We start from the raw sequence: 17,461 nt of genomic DNA, 5'->3' as shown, positions 1-17,461 counted from the left end.
TTTTTGTGTTTTTTTTTTTAGTAGAGACGGGGTTTCACTGTGTTAGCCAGTATGGTCTCGATCTCCTGACTTCGTGATCCGCCCGTCTCGGCCTCCCAAAGTGCTGGGATTACAGGCTTGAGCCACCGCGCCCGGCCTATTTCTTTAGATCTGCAGGGCAAATGGGAGTCTTCCTTGAAAGCTACTCACTGGGAAGTTTTTTTAATGACTTCTTTAAAAATCAGCAAGCAGGACTGATCTGATATTTGACATACTGACAGGAAGAATCTTAACAGTTTCTAACCTTCCTAAAACAGCATTAAAATAAATCAACTTTACCCTACACCTCAGATATCAAGATTGTGCAAATTCTCTGACCTTGTGGATTTTCTTGACATTTTTCAGTCAAAATCCTAACCAGAGAACAATATTTATAGTTCAGCAATTCCGGTACAGAAAAGCCTTTCTGACTTGGTCTGCTGCCTAGTTCCAACTTTTTCTTACGTGATATGGTTCTGTTAATCAGGGAGAGAATTGATGGACAGTTAGATAAAGGCTTAGAACTTGCAATCGGTGTCCCTAGTAACCCAGTACTGGAGGGAGACACTTCAGCCTTGTTTTATTGTTAGGAAACAGAAACAGGACAGGCAGATCAGCCTTCATCCCATTATTTCTAGTGGGAGAGGGACCCCAGAATGTTCCTTGTAATGTTCAGTGGCAGGCAGTCAGCTGCAGCAAGCCTTGTGTTGGATCTTTAGCTATATCCATATTATTGAGGCTCAAACCTTTATTGCACCTGAACTCCTATGGCCATTATCAATGGATTCATAGCTCCATGAATTTTCTTTTCCATGGGGTCTCACCTCATTGTTTTATGTTTTGATATTATGATAAGCAGCAGGTGTCCTCTAGGCTCCCTTCTTGCTTCTATTTCCCCCCTGCACAACCCCCTGGACTTCCTCCACATTATCCAGCTACCACCAAAATGCTCACTTTCCTGACTGTGTTCCTCCTAAGGCAGCTAATCTTTACTTCTTCTTCCTGGCCTTTTGGCTCCTTCTGCTTGTGTGGAGTTTTGAGTTAAATTTTTCGAGTTAATATTTAACCTGTGAGATAACTGTTTACAAAATTGTTAGTTGATAATCAGGGATTTTTTTCCTGGATTAATATGGTTAAAGTTTAACTTGGTGGAACAGCTCACACACATACAAAATAATAAATACATATGTATATAATTAAAGTATTAACTCTGGGAATTTTGCTGCTATGTTCTCATGACCCAAAATGGAATATTTGTTATAGTCTAGATAAAAGAAAAACCTTGGTTAAGAGTCTGGCAAGCTGACTCTGTGGAAGAATTTAAGCAGAAAAGGGAGCCAGAGTCTACTCCTAAGTGGCAAGTAGCAGGCAAGTGATAGAAACATTCCTTTTTTTTTCTTAAGAAAGTGATCTTTATTCATATTATTTTTATTATCACATTCAAAAGAAGTTATTGGGATTCTCTCCAAAAGTGGGTTTGGATATTTTTTGGCTTTGATTATCCTTTTAATATCTTGCAATATTTTCTCGTGTCAGTGACTTTTTTATATGTTACAATGTGGTTGTATCTTAGAGCCACATGTGAGGAAAGCAATCCCTGTGTTCAGGTACTTCCCTCCACTCATGTTTGTAAGTCAGGAACGACTGTTTTTTCTCTTGAGATGAAAGTGAACTTTAGCTCCATCTGACATCAGAAGACAGAGTACTGGTAGACCTAGAATATATCTTGTATTCTTAAAGGAAGTCTTCATGCTTTTGCTGTGGGTAAGGGGAGCAACCTAACAGAGAAAACATATTCAGGTTACTTTAGTTCACTTGGAAATGGATTTCATATTTACTTCTTTCCATGTAGACCTCAAAGAACTATGGTTTGAAGAAACTGGGTGGAGCGATTAAGTGGATCTAGGTAAATGATCACTTATGAATTTTCAAAAGTAGTTAATAAATTTTGCCATGAGATATGTGGAATAAAAAAGCTTCAAGCCAAACCAAGAATAAAATTTTCTACTCTTTTTTGTATATCGAAGTCATAAAATCAGACCATCAAAACCTGGATATCTCACAAGCACCTTCTGAGAGTCCATTGTTTTTCCAAATATACTGTGTTTATCCCAATTCAGAAATAAGAATGAATTACTAGTGACAGATTTCAAATTTGATGAGACTTAAATAGGCTTAAGTGCCCTGTAAGATAGTAGAGAAAATTGAAAAGAGGGGTATCCCAAAAGATATTATAGTTTCAAGAAGAAAAAGAAGTGGTTATCTGTGTTAAATTGTTGCCAAGAAGTTGAGTCAGATGAAAATTAAAATGTGACCATTGCATTTGGCAACAGTAGATATGGTAGAGTGGAACAGAAAAAAGCCTGATTGGAGTAGGTTGAGAAAAGAATAGAAAGTGAAGATATGGTAATAACTAATATGGACAATTTTTCTAATAAAGTTTGTTATGAAAGGAAGAATCAAAATGGGGGTAAACTGGAGAGAGACTTGGGATCAAAAGAATCGCATATCAATATACACAAACATGGTAGGTTTTGTTTCTGTTTTTTTGTTTTTGTTTTCTTATTTGGCATTTTGTTTATCTGCCTCCCCAGTGGAAAAGCAACATGGACAAGAATCAAAGCCTCAAATCTCTAGTAGAAAGAGACATGGAAAAGGCAAAATCCATCTGGTAAAATGTAAAAGGAACTGGCTCAGATTCAGCAGATCTTGGTCTACTTAAAGTTCTACTAGCCATTGGTAATGTGAACCTAAATAACCTTTCTGTGGCTACCAGTTTGCTTATTTATTGATAACATCTAAAGTTCCTTTATGGTATTCCATATCTGTGAAAAAGGAAAAAAGCAGACACATTTCATGAACCTCTCTCTAGTAGAAATAAGTTTATATCATTCATCATTTTATTATTTAGAAAACACACACATCTTGTTAGTTAACTCTCACGAGAATGCTATGAGGTAGGTGATTATATTGTTTTATTTTAGCGGAAAAGGAAACCAAGGCTCTTCAAGGGTAAGTAACTGGCAAAATCACACAGTGTGCAGGCAGCAGAGGCAGAGGTCAACCTCAAGTTTTCAGAATCTAAGTAGAACATTCTTCCTACATGTTCTACGCTACATACACCTCCCCTCCCCTGTAGCCTTTTGTTTTGTTTTGTTTATTCTCCTGGATCTTCAGTGAATACCCCCACCACACACACTTTTTTTCATCTCTGGGCCAGGTTTCCATTACTTTCCTTTCTGTCCATTCCACTTTCCTCAGAACTTTCAGGTATGGCCACCACTTTAAATATTTGCATTTCTTCGTAATACAGAATCAAGTGCATAAGAGTTGAAGGTCTATATTAAGTTCATAGGAAAAACAATCCCACGCCAAAACATTTTGCCAGACTAGTAAAATTGCATTTCAAACAACCCATGAAAAATCAACTCTGTAACCACAATGGCCAGTGTTAGCAGTGGAAACCTCTTCATAATATCTTGTCATTTGGACTTACAAGCTTTTAAAGCCAGAGAATGAAAAGGGAAGAGCAAAAAGGTAGGAGGCGAATATGGCAAATGGCGAGTGGGAGAAGAGACGGCACAGGAGGGGTACAAGTGTTGCTTAGTGTAGGCCCTGCAGACCAAAAATTATTGTGTTTCTAGCACTATTGATTTTTTTCAGCAGCTGATATTTCAATCTGGGTGCAGTGTGTCTGTGAGTCTACGCACACTGTCAAGAAGAAATATGATAGTGTCTTAAAAGATTAATAATATCGCTGGTCCTCTGGAGGCCTGTCTTAATTCACTGGCCTGTTCCCTGGCATGTACTGTAATTTATCTAGTCTGATTTGAATAGCAAATGGCAATCGGCTGCCATTAGGGAAATGGGCATCATTCTTATTGATCCAGCATGGGCTGGATTTTATTTAAGGAGAACTGCAAAATGTTATTACCTTCAGGAGCAGAAACTGAAAAGGGAGCTTTTCCCGTGTGTATTTTGGAAATGTTCTACCTTAAAAAGGGGGGAATGGATTGTGGATTTAGGAGAACAGAGAGAGATTATCATCCTATTGTGTGAAAAGGGACATGTAGTGGCTATTTACAGCATAATTGTTTATCAGCAGGAAAGAATGCTCATGATTATGAGAAAGAGGCCATGGGCCTCAGAGGTTAGAACATTAGAAAGATAATCTGACCTGTTCCAGTCCAACTTTGTGTAAAGTGTCTAGTTGCTCAGAATCCATTTGTCAGTCTGTAAAATGGGCTAAAAGAATCTGCTAGCAATGCGTAAGGTTTGTTTAGCATTTGTTTCACATCCTGGGAGTCTTGGATAAAGGATGTCATAGAATTAAAAATACACACAGACACAAAGATCTTATTTAATATTGTGCATGTTGGGGGGTAGTGTTCAGTATTTATTATTGCTTTTCATTCAGCATTCTGGAAGGAACAAGTTATGTGCTGAATGAAGCAACACGAACTAGCCTCATAATTCTCATTAACCATTACTATATCCAGGTCAACATTGCATATATTGACTTTAATGTTCACCTGTTAGGGACAGCTCTAAGCCTGCACTTTTACCTTGTTTTACTGAATAAAGGAAAGCTGCCAGTGTTATGGTGGCAAATGTGGGAGACAGACTTGGGTCTTTCTGCCTACCCCACACTCTCTTTGCTGCAAGAATAGAGCTGAATGTACCATTTCTCTCAGAGCTTGATGGACATTTCCTGTCAAGGAGCACACATATACCTTATCCCTAACCTTCCTTAAAAGCCCCCAGGAGGGGAAAAAGATAGGACAAAGGTGGCTAGGGGAAGGGGCTCATTGCTACTGAAATTCTTCTTCATTCCACCTCGGGTTGTTATGGAAAGAAACGATAATGTGCTACAGGAAATGGCCAAGTATAAAAGCAATAAAATAAATTGAAAATGACTTTGTTTTTTTGAGCGGCAGTAATTGCTATATGTTGTGATGTTTGCATAAGGAATTAGTTAATGTGTAGCAGAATGGCATGTGATACTTTTTATTTGCTTGATGACTATAGTCTCTGAGTGAATGACTTATTAAGGTTAATAAAGAAAAATTTGCTTGTGACTTGTAATGATCCAATTGCTAGAATTTAGCATCCCCTTATGCATTGTTGCCTAAAGGGGAGAAGGAAAAAAATCTACACACATTAATGGCCGACTGGCTATGATTTTTTATAGTGGTGTGAGAACAAACAATGTCTTCTAAATTGTTGGTCTGTCTATCTGTCTGCCTGCCTGGGCAGGAACGTTATGGCTTTCTTAATTCTCCTGTGTGATTTATCATCCTAAATTCATTGTTTTGCATAACTCTGCTCAAAATGAAGAAATGTCATTATTTTGCAGCGAAAAAGTTGTCATTTGCATAATGCCTGCCATTAATTATTGTGAGACTAATGCAGTTGTTGATATTTTTAGGGCACAGTGGTACAGCCTGCACCTTGTATAATGTCATTCTGAAAACATTGGTAGTTAATAGGTGCCACAACATTGCACAAATGGAAAAGAAGATGATGAAGAAGAAGGGGACACAATGGAACAGGCTGTGATCTTTATTTAGCTTTTTTTTTTTCTTCCTGAAATGCTTGGTGAGAGAAGACTATAAAAGGAAGCGAATAGAGCAGGAAGCTGTGACATCCAAGAGAACAAAGGGATTGAAAAGCAGAGGTTTTCTATTTAGGCTGAAATAGTGTAACCTGGGCTCCAGCCAGTTTAATGGAGGAAGTCATGTCTCCTCTGTTTTGGCTTACCTACGTAACCAAAGCCTTGAGCAGAATGTAGAGTTGGGCTTTTTAAAACCATCAGTTAAAATAAGGTTTTGCTCTGAAACATGTTCAACTCTTGGAAGAATTATCTTAGCGGGGCACTTGGCCAAAGTGAAGAGGACACACCATGGTTTCATGGAAGAGAAAGCTGAAGACCATGATTTTCAGATTTTGATTAATCACTCATCTGTACTTCACTTATTTCAGTGTTTCTGTCTAGGATGATAGCTTTCCTTTCCTGCAAAAAGCAGAGGAATATAGTAGTAGTATATTAGAGTGACATTTTTTTCTCTCTATTCTTTGCAGTAGGTCTAACTGTTGCATCGGATTCTTTAGGGAAAACACCTACCAAGGCTTCCTATTACCTATTTCACAGGTAAGTGAAAGTCAGTTACAAAAATTCGATCAGAGATGAAACTCATTACACTGAGTCTGGGAGGCATAAATATTACAAATGTAGGTAACTGTTGATCTTTTTAGTCATGGGAGCTTAAAAATATAGACACACATCAAATAGAATTTTTCTCCTAATTTCACTGTTTCATGTATATTATAAATTTAGATATTTCTTTTTTATCATTAAATTTAAAAGACAGAAATGGAGCCTCAAAAGTAGGTCTAGTTACTGAGACTGGCCAGAGATACTTAGAAAGCAGATATTACCCTTCAATGTTCAAAGCCTGGCATTGTAATCTCTTTGGAAAATGCAGTATTTTTCAGACTCTAATCCAGATTCCAATGGCTCTTCTGTGCCCAAAGACCAATTACTATTTTGAAGTTCTCTTAAAGCCAGATGACGCTTTGAGGGGGCCATCAGGACCGTAAGGAGACCACAGGGGACTGTCTCAGTTTGTCTTATAATAAGTATCTAGGCAGAATTAGGGCTGGGATAGTTCTGTAGATCTTGCCTTACTTTTGGAGTTCAATCTTCATGTGTTCAGTTTTGGAATATGTAAAAAGCCGGCATTTTCAGTTAGGAAAATTTTAATTTCTGTGTTAGGAAATTAAATCTAATTCTGTGGGAAATTACCACACTTAGGGTTGTGAAAAACAGATGAGCTCGTGCGTCAATTGAGACCCATCTCCGTTGCTGCTACTCACTTTCCCTTTTCTTCTGAAGGAAAAGAAATTTTCCTAACACCCCAAATTAATGTATTTGACTATAATAAAATCAATATAAGTATACAATTTAAAAACATAAGAAGTCCAACATTGGGAGGGGAAATGAAGAGAAAATGAAACAAGGGATTTGCACTTCATATGGTATACTAGTACAGACTAATTCTTAATCATCTTGTAACCTAGTAATGCCTAGTTATCTATGATATATTCTACATGTACCTGTAGAGCTGACATGTAAATAAATCGGAATAACTGATATTCAGCTTAGCAGGTTATACCATTATTAGGGTGACCAACTTGTCCTGACTAGCCTTGAGCTTTCTCTGTTTGAACACGGAAAAGCTCACATCCATCCTCAGTCTTGGACAAACCAAGGCAATTAGTACTATAACCATGATGGATACTTGTAAGGCATATTGATTTAATAGTTACATTATATATTTTGTCATCTCTGTTGCTTCTTATATTTGAAAAGGCTTTGATTTCATGAGCAAACTGTTGTATCATTTTATTTAGTGAACAAATTAAGCCCTTTAGTGAACAAACTGAACTCTTTTTTTTTTTTTCCTTGAGATGGAGTTTTACTCTTGTTGCTCAGGCTAGAGTGCAATGGCGTGATCTCAGCTCACCGCAGCCTCTGCCTTCTGGGTTCAAGGGATTCTCCTGCCTCAGCTTCCGGAGTAGCTGGGATTACAGGCATGTGCCACCACACTTAGCTGATTTTTCTGAATTTTTAGTAGAGACGAGGTTTCTCTATGTTGGTCAGGCTGGTCTCGAACTCCCGACCTCAGGTAATCAGCCCGCCTCAGCCTCCCAAGGTGCTGGGATTACAGGTGTGAGCCACCGCGCCTGGCCTGAACTCTTTTTTATAGCATTGATTTGCTAAGGAATTTTATATAACTGTAAGAGAGGTTGAGTAAAGAAGTGTAGATTTTCATGCATTAAGTTTCTAGCACTTTGATCATGTATACTCTGGAAAGTAGCAGTTTCATAGTAAATAATCACCTTCAACTCTGATTCCCTGTGTTCGGGAACTAATTTTAGAGCTCAAGTCTTTCACAGAAACAGGGTAGAAATCCATATGTTAGCTGGCATGATTTTCATCACTTAACATCTGATAATCACATCAGACCAGCATTCTTTAATACTCACTGATTGCTGCCAGGACATCTAACTTCTCTATCCTTTGCTTTGGAGTTTTTCTTCCTTTTACATCCAGCACCATACTAAGAACTTGGGATATAAGATGGATAAGACATGGTCCTTCAACTCAATGAGTTTTTCAATCTAATCTATGAAGGAAAATTGCAAGAATGAATTTTATATAGCATATGTCGTCAAAGCTTAGACATAGAAGAATAGCACTTAGAATGTTATTTACTTCATGGATTAGTTTGTTCGTCTGTTGAATAAACATTTATTGAAGCTCTACTGTCTGCTCAGCAATGTTCTTAACATTGTGGGTACAAAGATAACTATACTTGGAATTTTCACAAAATGAATAGTATAAAAGTATAGCTCACTCTTCTCCAGATTGACCGTTCACCAAGTACAAGATTGCCATGTCAGCATTTGATACCAGTCTAACTTACCAGGGCCAGTTGGGCTGGGAAAACATCTCCTTTATAAACTCAGTGATATCATTTTTAGTTAACTATCTAATTTGACTTACTCCTCCCAAGAAGCGTATTATAAGATATGAGCTATTGCATGTAGGTGGTTTCCCAGACTGGCCTGTGCAGTCAGATGGAAAGAACAGAGGCCTCTGGGACAATCCAGAGGAGCCTCTGCACCATGCAGAATAAAGATTTTCTATTTAAAGTTTATGTGACTGGGATGAGATTTATAAGTACTGGAACACTTTATTCATCTACTTATTCATTCAGTCATTTAATAGCTATCAAGCACCTATAATGTTTCAGACATTGTTCTAATTACTGGGGATATAGTAAGAAATTAAACAAACTTTCCTATGAAACTTGTTTTATAGTGGAAGGAGAGACAGCCAATAATTATGTAAACAAAAAAATATCATTTTAAATAATAATCAGATCTAGGAAGAAAATAATGCATAATAAGGAGGTAGAAAATAGGGATATATAATTTAGAAAGTTTTATTTGAAATAGGGTAGGTAGGAAAGGTCTCACTGAGCAGAAGATATTTGAGCAAATATTTAAATAATGAGAAGAACCTAAGCATGTGGTGATGAGCAGGAAGAACATTTTAGGGAAAGGGGATGGATATTATAAAGACTTTGAAGTAAGAACAACTTGGAATTTTCCAGGAAGAGCAAGAAGAAATGTGTGGCTCAAGTGGACCTAAGTCAGAATGATCATGTAGATAAGTAGGGACCAGCTCACGTAGGCCATGGTAAAGACTGACAGAAAGTTATAGAGGATTTTTTAAAGCATGTATGATCTCATTTACATATTAAAAGAGTTCCAGGGCTACACTGTGGAGAATAGTCTAACAGGGCCAGGGTGATAGAGGAAGAGCATGTAGTAGTTATTGTAGTAGCCCAGTTATACGAAAGGCAATGGCAGGCAGGAGGGAATGAAAAGTGGTTCAACTCTGCATAACTTGAAGGTAGGGCTGACAAAAGCTGCTGAGGATCTCAATGTGGTTTTACATGAGAGAGACATGAGGTGTGATGAATTTCAGGTGTTTCACCTCAGTCACTGGATAAATGGCCATATCCCATGGAGTTGGGAGCTATAGGGGATTTGGAGACATGAGCAGATTTGGGAAAGAGATAATTATGAGTTAGCATTGGAGCATGTTGAATTGGAAATTCTTTTCCAAATAAAGAGATGTAGTAGGCAGTTGGATACATGAGACAGGAGTTCGCAGGAAGGATTAGGACTGGAGATTCAAACTCTGTTTTTATTTCTGCATATGTATTTTCTTTACAGCGTAAGCCTACAGGGTATGAGGAATGAACTCTGAGAATTTTTGGAGGCAAATATACATGTTCCATATTATTTGATGATGAACATGCAAGTACTGTTGTCAATTCAGTCTGCTATTTTTTTTTTAATTCCCTGATATACCTTGCAAAGAGGTACCAGCAAAACCATATGAACACTTTCTAACCGCACATATGGTTTATGATCATATTGAGATGTAAGACAAACAAATTATTGTTTCATAATGATATAACAGTAGAAGTGGGGGAAGACACAGATTCTGTAGTTTAATGTGGGGAAAAATCAGTGTGAATTAGTAGGGAGGTGAAACTCTAACCCATTGTTGGAATCAGTGAACCTTTGAACAGGTAGTAAGGAGCAGTCAGGGTTTTCAAGATATAAAGTCATAAGTAGATTATACAAAGACATAAACTAGCTTTCTCTTTATGACGGAGCAAGGTTAGAGAATAGCATGAGCAGAGTGTATGTGTTTGTGAAGTTAAGGGAGATGAGTTTATAAAAGTTGGCTAGAGCTAAGGGATTTGAACTTCCCCAGTAACCCACTTATTCTCACCTCTAGTATACTTCAGAATCACCTTTGGAGCTTAAAATTAAGATGCCTGGATATTACTTCTGGAAGTCCTGATTATAGGCTATGGAAAGGCTCTAGCACTTGTATTTTCCACAGGGAGCCTGTTCCAGAACAATTTGCCCCTCCTAAAGCTGTGGTGATTTACTAGAATTAATAGTCCTATGTGAGTAGCATGTACTGGATTGATAGGTAGAGTTGTCTCTACCTGCACCAGGAGCTCCTGGATCTTTACTCCAGTTCACTGTTAAGTATTATGGCTCGGATTTTCTCCAAAATTCTGCCTAAATTTTCCTTTAGTACTAATAAACAGCCTTTCCCTGTTTTATAACTTGGAACTACCTTGGCCTTTTAAGGCTTCCTTCATTTTCTTTCTACTTTATGATCTCTTGCACAATTACCTATGGTGAAGTGTGGGTGTAGGGATGAGTAAGAACCATGAGAGGGGTGGTGTCTCTTACAAAGAACTGTGAGAATGAGAAGTACCATGAAAGTGTTATGCTGCAGGCCTAAGTAATGTAACTAATTAATACTATGGAGGCTGAATTGAAAGCAAAATAAAGGACTTAAAGAGAAATTGGTATTTTTTCTGAGGAGGTACCTAAGATTAAAACCACAGAGCTAGTAAGATTTTTTACTTGTTTAAGAGGTAGGGTATCTTTTATAACTACATAGTCCCAAATACTTAAGATTTTAGAATGCAACACATACATCTATAAAAACAGGAGAAGGAAGACTTCTAGAGACAAAAAAGTGCCTACAGAGAGTCACTTTTAGGCCTTTAGAGAAGGAAGGTTGGTATAGATTAATATTTTAAGCAATATTTTACTATAAAATAAATGTGCTTTTATTATGGAAAAGCTCAGATAAACAAAAATTATTTATAATTTCTCTACCCAGAAACAAGCACTTCTAGTGTTTTCTGGTCTTTTTCCACCTTGCGTGTACACAACTATCACTTCTTGAACAATATTTAAGTTAACAATATTTAACTTAGCAATATTTGCTTAAACGATATATTTTCCTGTACATATATTGTTGGTTATATGCCTTTTCACTTCACAGTATTCCAAAACTATTTCTTCATATAATTAAGTGGTATAGAAAATATGATTTCTTAAACTGCATAGTATTTAAGTCTAGGAATGTAATATCATTTATTTAATCAACTCTTTATTGTCAGACAAGGTTACCAGTCTTTCACAATTATGAATAATGCCATGATAAATATTCTTGCTTCTAAATCTTTGTGTAGATCTTTGAATATTTCCTTTAGATACATTCCTAGAGTTGAGATTTCTGGGTCAACAGTCTTCATATATTTTTAAGTTTTTGATGCATATTGCTAAGATGCCCTCCAAAGCATTTTGCCAGTTTTATTTTTTCGGTGGTAACATCTTAAAGTTTTCTTCCAAAAGTGACTTAATTCAAAGCCATGCTGTTGCTTTTCTCTGAGTCCTTTCTGGTCCACCAGTTGTAGTGGACTTAATTTAACTCTTACCTTAAGGTTTACACTTAGAGTAACCGAAACATTTTTGTAGACATTTATGCTGCAAATGAGACAGTTTACAGAATATAAAGTGACAGTGAAATTAGATTGCGTTTCTTTCTTATGCATGTTCTGTACAAGCATTCTGCTTATCCTGGATAACAAACAAATAGAAAGAAAAAACCTTACCTCTCTTACTTGTCCTAACTGAACACTCACAATGCATTAGGCGTTTAACTGAACATGGAGGAGATGTGATTCCTGCTTTCTGAGACTTTACAGTTCCAAGAACCATGATTGATAAGGTACAATATAAATAGTGGGCTTCTAGGACAATGCCCTGTGGTTAAAAGTAATTAAGTTATATGATGCAGGCAGACTACAGGATACCTGTGATCCACATGTGCAGGTGGATTGCGTGCATCAGTCTTGATATCTGTGGAATCTGAGAGATGGGAAAGGCATACTTGTTTTAACTCCAGAATAACTTAGAGAACTCAAATTCCTGCCCAGGCAAATAGGGATAAGTTGTAGACTGCAAATAGGGGATGGATTGTGGGGAGGAAAAAAAAATCTACTAGTTCCCACTTCTTCCACTATGTCCTCTCCAGGGGACGTTCATAGGTCAGGGTCCTTCATGTGGTAGCTTCAAGTTCCTGACATTTTCAAAACTGCTCTAGGGAAAGGGTCTGGCATGTATATGAAGACTGTTTTCTTGTGAGGACAATGGGAGAATATTTGAAATTGGGACTCTTGTGAAAAATCAGAAAGGTTGCCAGTGTACCTGGCCTTCCTATTGTCTTGAAGTACTGTGGTTGACTTCGTCATGCTTAAAGGTGTGATTGGGGATAGGGAATTGCTTGACTGAGAATTAAAGAATGAGAGCTCCTGTCCCATAGCTTAAACTGAAAAGGATTTCTGACATGTATTTGGTTAGCAAAAATGGTTGTGAGTTAGTGGGACAACTGTAGCACTGATATAAAAATTCCAGATAGTCCTTCTGAATAGATATACACACATTTAGAAAATGCATTATAAATGACATATAGCAAAAATGTAAACAAGCCATTTAATAACATTGTAATGCTTGTTTCTGATCTCTTAATTAAAATGTGCCTAAAAGAAAACAATGGTGGAACATCTGTGTGTGTTATTGGGATAGCAGGATTTATGCTGCACCCTGGGCTTTTTGTTCGCTTCTCAGTGTGTGTGAATGTGGGTGGGTTTCCTCTTTGAGCCACAGTTACCCATTTGAGCCCCACAGGGTCTGTATTCCCACCCACCTTCTCTTGGCTGTAGTTGCACCCCCCTTTTTCCCCTCTTACTTAAAATACTGTATGTCTTGTTCTTTGCTTAAATTAAACTACTCTCATCATTTGATCTGAAAGCCGCTCTTCACCCCACCCCTCTAACCTGAAACCGTGACCTAACCCTGACTCACCCTTGTTATCTCAGCAGATGTACACAGCATTACCTAATGTTTTGACCTCAGTGAATAATCTCGAAGAGCTTTGGGGAAAGTGTGGCCCTTTGTATCTGTGACCTTGCAGCAGTTATTCCTTAGCTGGACACTGTGGGATTTAGATGTTGAAAACAGGCATTCTACTAACCCCTGCTGGTGATTTCTTTGTTATTATTATTGATTTGGAGGATGTATCCCTGAACCCCATTTTGCCCAACTGTTAAATGAGGATGCCAGCAATCACAAAAAGTCAAGGGTTATTAAGTGCTTTAAAATCGTCCACTGAAAATGTTACACTGTGATATACTTTTATTTACACTTTTACATGGAACACATGTGATCACCAAAAAGTTTGTCTTTGATTAAAACAGCATAAAAAGTACCTCACATCTTCTGTTACTCCCAGATTTATGTATCATTTATATAAGAGAAAGTCACATACAAATAGCCTTCTTAAACATATAATAATTAATATTTAATGCCCCCTTTTTATGAGGGGGACTTTGTGCTGGGATGTCTCCAATCCTTACAATGTTCCTGCAAAATAGATGGTTTTATTCTTTATTCCACAGGTGATGAAAATGAGATTTCAGAACCATTTAAGTGATATGCCTAAAGCTTTATTGTTAATAAATGGAAAACCTGGGATTCAAACTCAAGTCTGTCTCTCTCTCTCTTTCTCCACATCATATTCTTCCTATAATATCGTGACCTATATGGGAGTATGGTAGCTCCCATTTCCTATAGACCCTGGCTAGATGGTGTTATGAAAGAATTAAGTAAAAGGTGCCATTTGTGACAAATGTCTGAAACTTGTTTTTATAACTAAGATTTAATTTGCAAATGAAGAGTAATTATCAATATGTCACAGATGAAGAGCTGCATGTATGGATCAGTATAATTTCTGATCTTTGGCTTATGGATGCAGTATGCCCCAGGGAGTTTCACAAATCCACATGACATCTCCCTGTGCTGAGTTCTGGGTTGGCCGGCCAAAGTGTAAAATCTGTGCTGGGATGGCTCACAACTGGTTACTATCTGAAGAGATTTGTATAAAACTACCTACCTTATGTAGACTTGGTTTCTTTTCTGAATTTGCCTCTGACACTTGAGTGGGGGAAAATACCAAATTTTGATACTGGCTTTGTTGTTTTTAATGGGTGTTTGCTTTTGGAAGTGTTGTGCCGAGAGAGGAAGAAGTGGGTGTGTGTCTTTCTTCCTTTTGCTATTCTCCCTTTGCCTTCTTATGGTCCTATTTCTGATCTGATTCAGTATTATCAGTTTGCCATAATCCTTTGCAAAAGACATAAAATGTTCATAAACTGTAAGTTATTAAGGCTTTAAATCACATCACAGTATCACTGGAATAATTTTTTGGGGGGAATTTTGTGTATTTCAGTTCTCTAGTATAGGGCGTGTGCTGCATACTAGGGATGTACCTTCTACCTGCTCTACTTCCCTTTATTTTTTTTCCTCAGGCTGACAGAACCTCTGCTTTAAACTTGTCATGTGTTCTGAAACGATCAAATATTAGATTTCTGAGACTATCAGGCTGTGATGGTGAGGGAAGGGTTAGTATTACATTCAAATATGTATTAAGGAAGGCATCATAGTTAAGTGGGAAAAACATGGGTCTTGAGTATTATGGGAGCTCAGCCCTTTTCCTTACTAGCTGTGTAGCTTTGAATGAGTTATTTAATTCACTAAACTAAGATTTTGAATAATAATACCTACTATATAGAGATATTATACAGATTAAATGATATAGTCCATATAGAATATTTAGAACAGTGCCTGACCCTCAGTGACTGTTGGTTGTTTACATTTCACACAGCAAGAAAAGGGAAGAATGGGAAAGAGTGGCAATTAGAAAATAATGATATTGAGTTTGAAAAAATTGTTCTCATCCTTTCAATTAAGCATAGTAGTAGAGAGAGCATTTGTCTAGCAGGCAGAAACTTGGGTAAAACTTCCAGCTCTGCCTCCAGAAAGCTGTAAAATCTTTGCTCTTCACCTTAGTACCTCAAACTCCTCATTGTGAAAATGAGTGAGTTAGAACGCATTATCTTGATTTAGTTATATACTTTTGCCTTCAGAAGATTTTTCTCCATCTCAGAGTAATCTATGACATATCATTCAACAGTGTGTAAGTCTAAAAGGCCAACAGCCAAGTATGGCAGACAGGGCTGTTGTTAAGATATTCTTTTTCCTGTGTAAGTCTATTTACGTGTGCATTTATGTTCTTTGTATATTTGTCATGTGCCTGAATATTTATACACCTGCATGGTTGTTGAAGTAAGCACACTAGCATACATTCATACATTTTTGTGGGTATGTGTGTTTATATATAACCTATATATATACAGTATGTGTGTATATATATAAATATATGTCTGTGTGTATGAGAAACAGATGCACTGTAGGCAGATAAAGCAGATAAATATAGATCCAAATAGAAGCATAAGCATATAAATATAGACGTTATATAGAGTGAAAGCAAGCAGATCAGCACCATTTCATTATTGCCTGAAATCTTTGTAATATAAGAGTTGGAAATCAGAACATTGACATTGAAATTATTGACTGAGTGACACTGTCATATCAGAAGGCACAGTGTAAGGTAAGAAAATAACCTTTCTTTCAACTTTGAGGAGAAATTAGCAGGAAGATTTATTACTGTTAATTATTTGATTTAGGAAAGTTTTTAGGTGCTGTGTAGTGTGTTTTTCAAAGTACAGAAATGTCACCTCTCCTGAAAATACTGCCATACAACAAAAAATAAATAAGAAAAGCTATTCCAGTCTTGCAAAAAGATTTGGCAAATGTGACACCTGGATCCCTTTTGTCCACAGGTTGTGATTTGCAACTCTCGCCTATTTCTAGGTGTAGACAGATGAGTTGGTTTCATTCTACAGTATTTTCTACAAGCCCCTCTGAAGTCTTTAAGGAAACTCACCTAAAGGAGATATCTCAGGCTAAAGTGACCATTGTTAAGTTATTGTCATGGGGATGCTTGCAGTTGTCTTTAGTGAGTGTGTTGTGTGAGTAAAACTGGGCTTCCATCTGTTACTTTCATATCACTGTCTGTTTTTACCAGTCAAAATAATTGGTTGTGAGTTTTTGCTTTATTTTATTTTGTTTTAGTGAGAAGGGTATTGTGAGTTATTTTTAGCTAGCTAATTTACTTTTTAATGTTGCAAGTTATATCTTGCTCATGTGTTTGAATGCTATTTGGAAAAAAAAAAAAAGTAGTGCCTCCTTTTTCCCTCTCTAAACCTCATCTATTTCCCTAACAGATCTTATCTCCTCCTCAACTTTGTTGTAGGAACATTCAAAGAAGCTAAAATTTGAAGAAATTCCTTGAAATGTACAAATACAAAGCCTGCTTTTTCCCAGTACCACAAAACTGCCAAAGTTGTTGCAATTGCTTTTTCTGTCCTTAGTCTACTATTAGTCTACCATTGGTTTTCCTTACAGGGATGAGAGAAGAGGGTCCAGAATATGTGTTCCTCGTAACTTCTGCTGCAAATCAGAGTTTAGACATGGAGGAAAAAAAGGAAGGAAGGGCAAAGCAATAAAGACTTATTGAATGTTAAGGAATGTATTGGTGCTTCCTGAAGAACTGTTCATTCTTCTTCTCTCAAATGTGGCTTCAGTTACTTTGTTGTTAAGTTCTTCTCCAAATTATGGTTTTAAAATATTTTTAAAGACTGCCTTAGTGGTCTTGAGGATCACACACACACACTCTCTCTCTCTCTCTGACACACACACACACACACACACACACACACAAACTTGTGTAAGAGTCATTTAAAAAACTGCATTGTGTGAATAAAATGGAGTACTTTTCAATTTATAAATTATTTTGAACAAATAATGTAATGTGTAAAGTTGGCACACTACAGTGTTTCAGACTACAGATTTTTTTAAATTCTATTATTTACCTGATAAGCTCTAATGTTAACTTGAACAAGTGTTTATTTATTCAAGGGTATTATAGTATATCTACATAAAACGATTCAGCAAAGATTTTAGAAAAATAATCACTTGCCAAAATAACATATTAAAACTCCTTTATCTTTACACACATATACACACA

General features: G+C 36.9%; 1 protein-coding gene across 3 annotated transcripts in view; it reads left to right on the top strand.

Moving 5' to 3' along the window:
* The window catches only part of ZBTB20 (zinc finger and BTB domain containing 20), an 816,082-nt gene that overhangs the window by 419,544 nt on the left and 379,077 nt on the right, over window positions 1–17,461 (top strand). Inside the window, exons 5-6 of one of the 3 annotated variants that reach the window (XM_011940600.1) lie at window positions 6,130–6,169; window positions 9,829–9,874. The exons of the other annotated variants lie outside the window; for them this stretch is intronic. The gene's annotated coding sequence lies outside the window, so the exon portion shown is untranslated. The remainder of the gene's footprint in view (window positions 1–6,129; window positions 6,170–9,828; window positions 9,875–17,461) is intronic. 3 annotated transcript variants of the gene reach the window in all.

Source organism: Colobus angolensis, unplaced genomic scaffold, assembly GCF_000951035.1.
Source record: "Colobus angolensis palliatus isolate OR3802 unplaced genomic scaffold, Cang.pa_1.0 Scaffold190, whole genome shotgun sequence".
Classification (NCBI taxonomy): domain Eukaryota; kingdom Metazoa; phylum Chordata; class Mammalia; order Primates; family Cercopithecidae; genus Colobus; species Colobus angolensis.
This window is presented reverse-complemented; position numbering and strand designations above follow the sequence as displayed.